Source organism: Echinops telfairi, unplaced genomic scaffold (genome assembly GCF_000313985.2).
Source record: "Echinops telfairi isolate 266 unplaced genomic scaffold, ASM31398v2 ScPeMD7_1;HRSCAF=3_1, whole genome shotgun sequence".
Taxonomy (NCBI): Eukaryota; Metazoa; Chordata; class Mammalia; order Afrosoricida; family Tenrecidae; genus Echinops; species Echinops telfairi.
In genome coordinates this window covers 1,981,917-1,987,974 of record NW_022103897.1, presented here as the reverse complement: position 1 = coordinate 1,987,974, position 6,058 = coordinate 1,981,917, and the positions used below count along the sequence as shown (strand labels likewise).

General features: G+C 36.9%; 1 pseudogene; it reads right to left on the bottom strand.

Moving 5' to 3' along the window:
* The window catches only part of LOC101642094, a 50,801-nt pseudogene that overhangs the window by 44,239 nt on the left and 504 nt on the right, over positions 1-6,058 (bottom strand).

Genomic DNA, 6,058 nt, shown 5'->3' with positions numbered 1-6,058 from the left:
CCCATATCCTCTACCAAGCAAATTCAGGCCAAAATGAATGTGATTGCTAGAGTTAACGTTAACTAGACATACTTGGATGAGGGTGAGAGGATAGAGGATAGAGCCCAGCCCATCAATTAGGTTTTCAATCTGATGGTGTATCCTTGGGAGTGTGGCCTTTGGTATAAGAGAGAGATCCTGAGCAGAGCCGAGCTTCTTTCCCCCTTCATCTGCTGGATTTGGATCCTGCATTTGGTTATTTCTGGTCTCTTGTTGTTTATCTATCCTTTTTTATACACAGCTGTTTACATACACACAAGCATCACTAGCTTTGCTTCTCCAAATCCATAATGAAGGCGCTGGTCTTTGATGTTCATCAATGAGTGTGTCAGGTCTCTTTCGCTTTCAGCAGGTGAGGTTGCCTCATCTGCAGATCACAGGTTGTACATGAATCTTCCTCTAATTCCGATGCTGTGTTCTTCTTTGTGTAATTCAGGTTCTCAGATTATTTGCTCAGCATATAGGTTGAATTAGTTTGAGGAAAAGAAACAACCGTGACGCACAACTTACCTGATGTTAATGCACGAAGTATCCCCTTGTTCTGCGCAAATGACTGTTCTTGTTCTGCATACAGGTTTCCTATGAACACAATTATGCATCCTGAAGTTCTCAATTCCTGCAATGCATTTCTTAATATTTATGATCTGTGCAGTGGGATGCTTTGTGTAGTCAATAAAACACAAGTAGACATCTTCTGGCATTCTCTGCTTTAAGCCAACATCTATCCAATATCAGCAATGATATCCCTCATTCCAAGCCTCATTCGGAATCTTGTCTTAAATTTCTGGCAGCTCCTTGTCAGTATACCAATACAATCATTTTTGAATGATCATCAACAAAATTTTACTTGCCTGCAATATTAATCATATTTTCAATAGTGCTTGCATTACATTGGATCACCTTCTTTTTGAATAGTCACAAATATGTATCTCTTCCAATTCTTTGACCAGAGATCTGTCTTCCAAATTTCTTGGCACAGAGGAGTGAGCCTCTCCAGTGCTGCATTCATTTATTGGACATTTCACATGGGATTCCATCAATTCCCATAGTCTTGGCTTTTGCCAACACCTTCAGTGCAGTTTGAGCTTCTTCCTCCAATTCCTTCAGATTTTTTAAATCATATACTACCTCTTTAAATGATTGAATGCCAACTAATTATTATTGGCACAGTGACTATGCATTTCTTTCATCGTCTTTTCATACTTCCTGCATCCTTCAATATTTTGGTCATAGAGCCTTCAACATTGCTAGGGGCTTGAATTTTTTATTCAATTCTCTCAGCTTGAGGATTAGTGAGCATATTCTTCGAATATTGGGTCTTTCTATATTTCATTGTCATTTGTCTCCTCAAGTCATCCTTTGATATTGCATGGTCAGCTGTTTTTCTTCCTTACGTTCTCCATTTGCTTTAGTGCCTTTCCATTCAAAAGCAACTCTTAGAGTGTTTTCACATGCATTTGGCCTCTTTCTTCTCTTCTGCCATCTTATGACATTTTGCTTTCTTCATGTATGAAGCCCTTGTTATCCTATAACTCATCTGATCTTCAGTCTTTAGTGTTCAATGAATCAAATCTACTCTCACAGGCACGTGATAGATGTAGTCAAAGAGTATCAAATACATGTGCTGGTTTTGTTGCTGTTTTCTGGTTGCCATCGTCTCCAACTCAATGATCTTACATAACAAGAAACGTGCTTGGTCCCGCTCCATATTCATGATGATTGGTATGTTTGAGTCCATTGTGTTGGCTATTATATCAATCCATGTCATTGAGGGTTTCCTGCCTGTTTACTGATCTTCTATGTTAACAACCATGATGTTCTTACCTAGAGGTTGCTTTTTTCTGATTTCATCTCCAGAGTAAGCAAGGGAAGACTTACCATACCTCCCTCATAATTGATATCAGTGTTCCACGTGAAAATTTTTCTTCTTTTTGAACAACAGTGTGTTTATTTTTCCAGTCTTGCCAACTGAAATCATGGAAGACATCGGTCATTGTAAAGTATTTTAGGATAGATGCAAAATCTCATTATATGGGATGCAAGTACTTAACAGTTTGTGATAATTTGGACACCAATCAGATTGGGGGCTAGCTTTACAATTTGAATAAAAACCTGCCCAAGGATATTTGGAATAGGATTTTGATTAACAAAAATTGGCATTGAATTCTCTACCTGAGTACTTACTGGAATGTGTTTCTTTATTTCCATAAAGAATTTTTGTTATAAATGTTTAGGATTCAGGTGGTTAGGGATCGAAAAAGCAGCCAAAATATCTACTACAGAGAGACATATGTATGTCCTGTTTGATGCTCCTAAAGATGACTTCTCATTTGTTCTCATATCACAGTTGCTGTTATTTTTATTCCTGTTGTTTTTGCTCCAAATAGAATTGTCAATTATTATTAGAATAAATAGGAAAGTCAAAATTAATAAACATACCCCTTCCAAAATAGTTGAGCAGTCACAATTTACATGATGAATAGAGTATTGAAATAAAACACACAGTTATGAACCTCAAGGAACTTACAATCTACTAGGCAAAATAAAGCTTGAAAATAAAGAATTATACTATTTGGGCTAAACACAACAAAGATTATAAGCATAATATTGATAGCTGTATAAATTTAATTTTCAAAACAAAATCTCTTGAAACATGTTTTCCTCAGTTCATAGGCAATGATATTGAAGGCCAGAAAGTTTAAGTGTCTTTCTCAAGATTACACAGCAGTGGAGTTGAAATTTCAATACAGACTGCGGCTCTAGACTCCATGCATACAGAGGCTGTTCTAGGCTGTGTTTGCCCTGGAGACATAACAGTCATTTTCTGCTTGGATAATCAAGGAAAGCATCATGGAAAAGCATGGTATGAACTGACTGTTAAAAGACTAGCTATGTTTAGCAATCTCTAAAGCAGGTGGAATAGTATGAGCAGAGGCTCAGAGGTCAGCACACCCAAACCAAAGTGATTTTCCTTGGCTTAGCTGGTGGGTATCATACATGGAGAAGGTAGATAACATGAAATTGAAATCACAATGAGATTTGCAAAAGTAACAAGTTGACGTTTTTATGCTTTTTAGCAATGGGGGTTGATTTCATTTATTTACTTCCTCGCTACTTTCCCAAGGGCATTCTTTATAAGTTAACCTTCATCTGTAAAGAGGAAGACTTACAAAACCAAAGTCACTGCTGTAGTGTTGATTCTGACTCATAATGACCCTATGTAATGTCTCATGGGATTAGTACATCTTTATGAGAGTGGTCAGCTTCTTTTTCTCTCCTGCAGAGTGGAGGGTTGCTGGTGGGTGTGAACCACTGACCTTCTGATTAGCAGTCAAAAGCTTACCAGACTGCTCCTTAAAAAAAAAAAAAAAAAGGACAAAATGAGTAAACTGGGTGAGGAAAATTCTTTTGGAAAGACTGTGTAATCACATCATTAATAAATTCTATCCTAGTATTGAATAATTGATTTGCAACTCCTGTTCTTAAAATGAGTTGCTTAGCAGATATGGTCAGCATTATATTTACTTTTTTAGTAGTCTTCCTATTGCTATAGTTACCAATTATCCAAGGTAAGTGGTGAGATTTCATTCCAAACTTAACAAGAGAAGAAGTAAATAAATAAATCAAGGCTATATAGAGAGACAACTACCAGAAAGAATATTAGTCCGAACTTGAAAATTTTACATATCAATTTTTAAATCATCATTATATCTTTTTGAATAGCATTAATTTGATATGAAACATCTTGAATAGTTCTAATAAAATTGGAAAGTACTATTATACCTGCCATAGAACTTAAGCACGATATGGTTTAAACTTTCAGGAGCATTTTGCAATGTTCACTAGCTTATTGAATTAGCCTTTTTCTGTCTTAACCGAGATACAGATATTCTAATTGCATAAATACTCACTATGTCATGTTCACGGTTGACTATGACTTTATATGTATGGAATTTCCCCGCACCTCTCCATTTTTCTTCTCTTGTATATACTTGTATGGAATTAAAACATTAATCTACATTATTGAATAAACTCCAATTTTTCCCAAATTTATAATTCCGAAAGGGCTCAAATACAGCTCCTAAAGTGATCTAAAAAGAAACAGCAGGGAATTGCATTACCATGATAATTTGGAGAGCCTTCATCACCTCATTGAGATAAGAATGGAGAGAGACAAAAGATGTGAGTGATAACTACTCCAAAGAAGTAACTACAGTGGATTTTCACCTAGGGAGTGTGATTTAAGTAATATCTCTTAACTTTGTTTGTGCAATCCTAGTAGTTAAATGCTCATTAAAGGTCTTTGGGAATCCTTGTACATTTACTCTTTGAAGCATTCATTTTATTGATAAGAAGACATATCAATATCAAAGGAGATCTTATCTATGAATCCCACGAGCTTTCACTGGATCATATTGATCAGAGATTAGAAAAATAAAAAGGAGACTCAGAAGGGGGCACTTCTGACAGTCCGGAAGAAGGTGATAGTCTGAGGAAAGGGTGAACAATCAACCATGAGATGTATGTGTGTATGTGCATGTGTACACAAGTGTGTGGTTGGTGGGGTAGACAGAACAAAATGCTGAGTATTTTCAATGAATCATAGTGTATTAATTCTAGTCTGCCAAGAAGCAGATGTCAAGTCAGGATCAAGGCATTTACTGGGTAAGATAAGTAGAAAAGTTAGGGGAAATGAACAAGAGAATTGGACAGAGCCTCAGTCACACCGTAATGCAGGTCTAAGACCTATGGAAAGAGAAAAGGTAGGAAGGAGAATTGGATAGGAAGAATTGTACACTCCAGTGCAGTTCCCAATAAGCTTCAGTCAAGCCAATGGGAAGTCCTTGAGCCAAAGTCATTATAGATATCTCACTGCAATGGGCCTGCTCTCTTATAAATTCTGCGCTCAGGTCTTGGATTGGTGCAGTCTGAAAGAAGCAAGACGTTGACGATGTGATGGTGTATCCGATGGGACAGTCAGTCAATTATATTCTCTGAGTAGTTCCGGCGTGGCACATTTTTATGGCCACCCTCCACGACAGCAATTTTTAAAAATCAGTATTGCATATATTTGCTATGTTGAAAATAACTAGAGAATAGATTGTGTTATTTATTTGTCATTTTATTTATCGTTTGTTTGAAATGAACTTGTATTACACTAGAGAATCCACATCTATTTTAATATTACTTTTCCTCTTTTTATAGTCCCTCAGACCAATGTTTCGATCAGAGGGGTAAGGATCTGGAGAGCTTCTCAGGCTTTGAGGCTTTACTCTCTCTTTGTAAAAATCCCTTCCTTCTTTCCTTATTAAAGAAAAACATATTCTGTGTAGTTGACCAGCCCATCTCATCAAGTCAAATCAGTAATAGTGCCCATTAAATGCCCATCAATGTGTATTTCCCCCGCTCTCCCACTGTCCCTTCCTGCTTCCATAATTCCCTGCCCCTGCCCTCTTCCTGCCCCTGCTCCTGTCTCTGACTTCCACGGGATCTTCAGTCTTATCCTTTGTTGTGAAAACTACTTTGTTTCATTTTTTTTCCCTTATAAGAATGGTATCATTAAATATTACCTTTATAAAATTGACTAACTTTGCCAAGCATAATGTTCCATAGTTTTATCCATGTCCAGTGGTCTTTAAGAGAGCCCTCCTTGCTTTTTATTGATCCATAACTTTCCATTGTATGAATGTACCAGAGTTTGTTTACCTATTCTTCTATAACCAAAGTTTTTGGTTGTTTCCCTGTTTTTGCTATTATGGAAATTGCTGCAATAAACATAGGTGTGTATATAGCTGGTCATTTTGTAATCTTTATTACTTTAGGGTATGTACCCAGTAGATGGATCGCAGGATCATAAGGTATTTGTATTTGCATTTGTTTAAGAAAGCACTATACTGGTTTCTCTGGTGCTATAGTGCATTGGTCTGCAAGCCTCAAGGTCAGCCATTCAAAACCACCATCTGCTTCATGGGAGAAAAATGGGCTTTCTAATCCCATAAAGAGTTACAGCCTTGAAAAC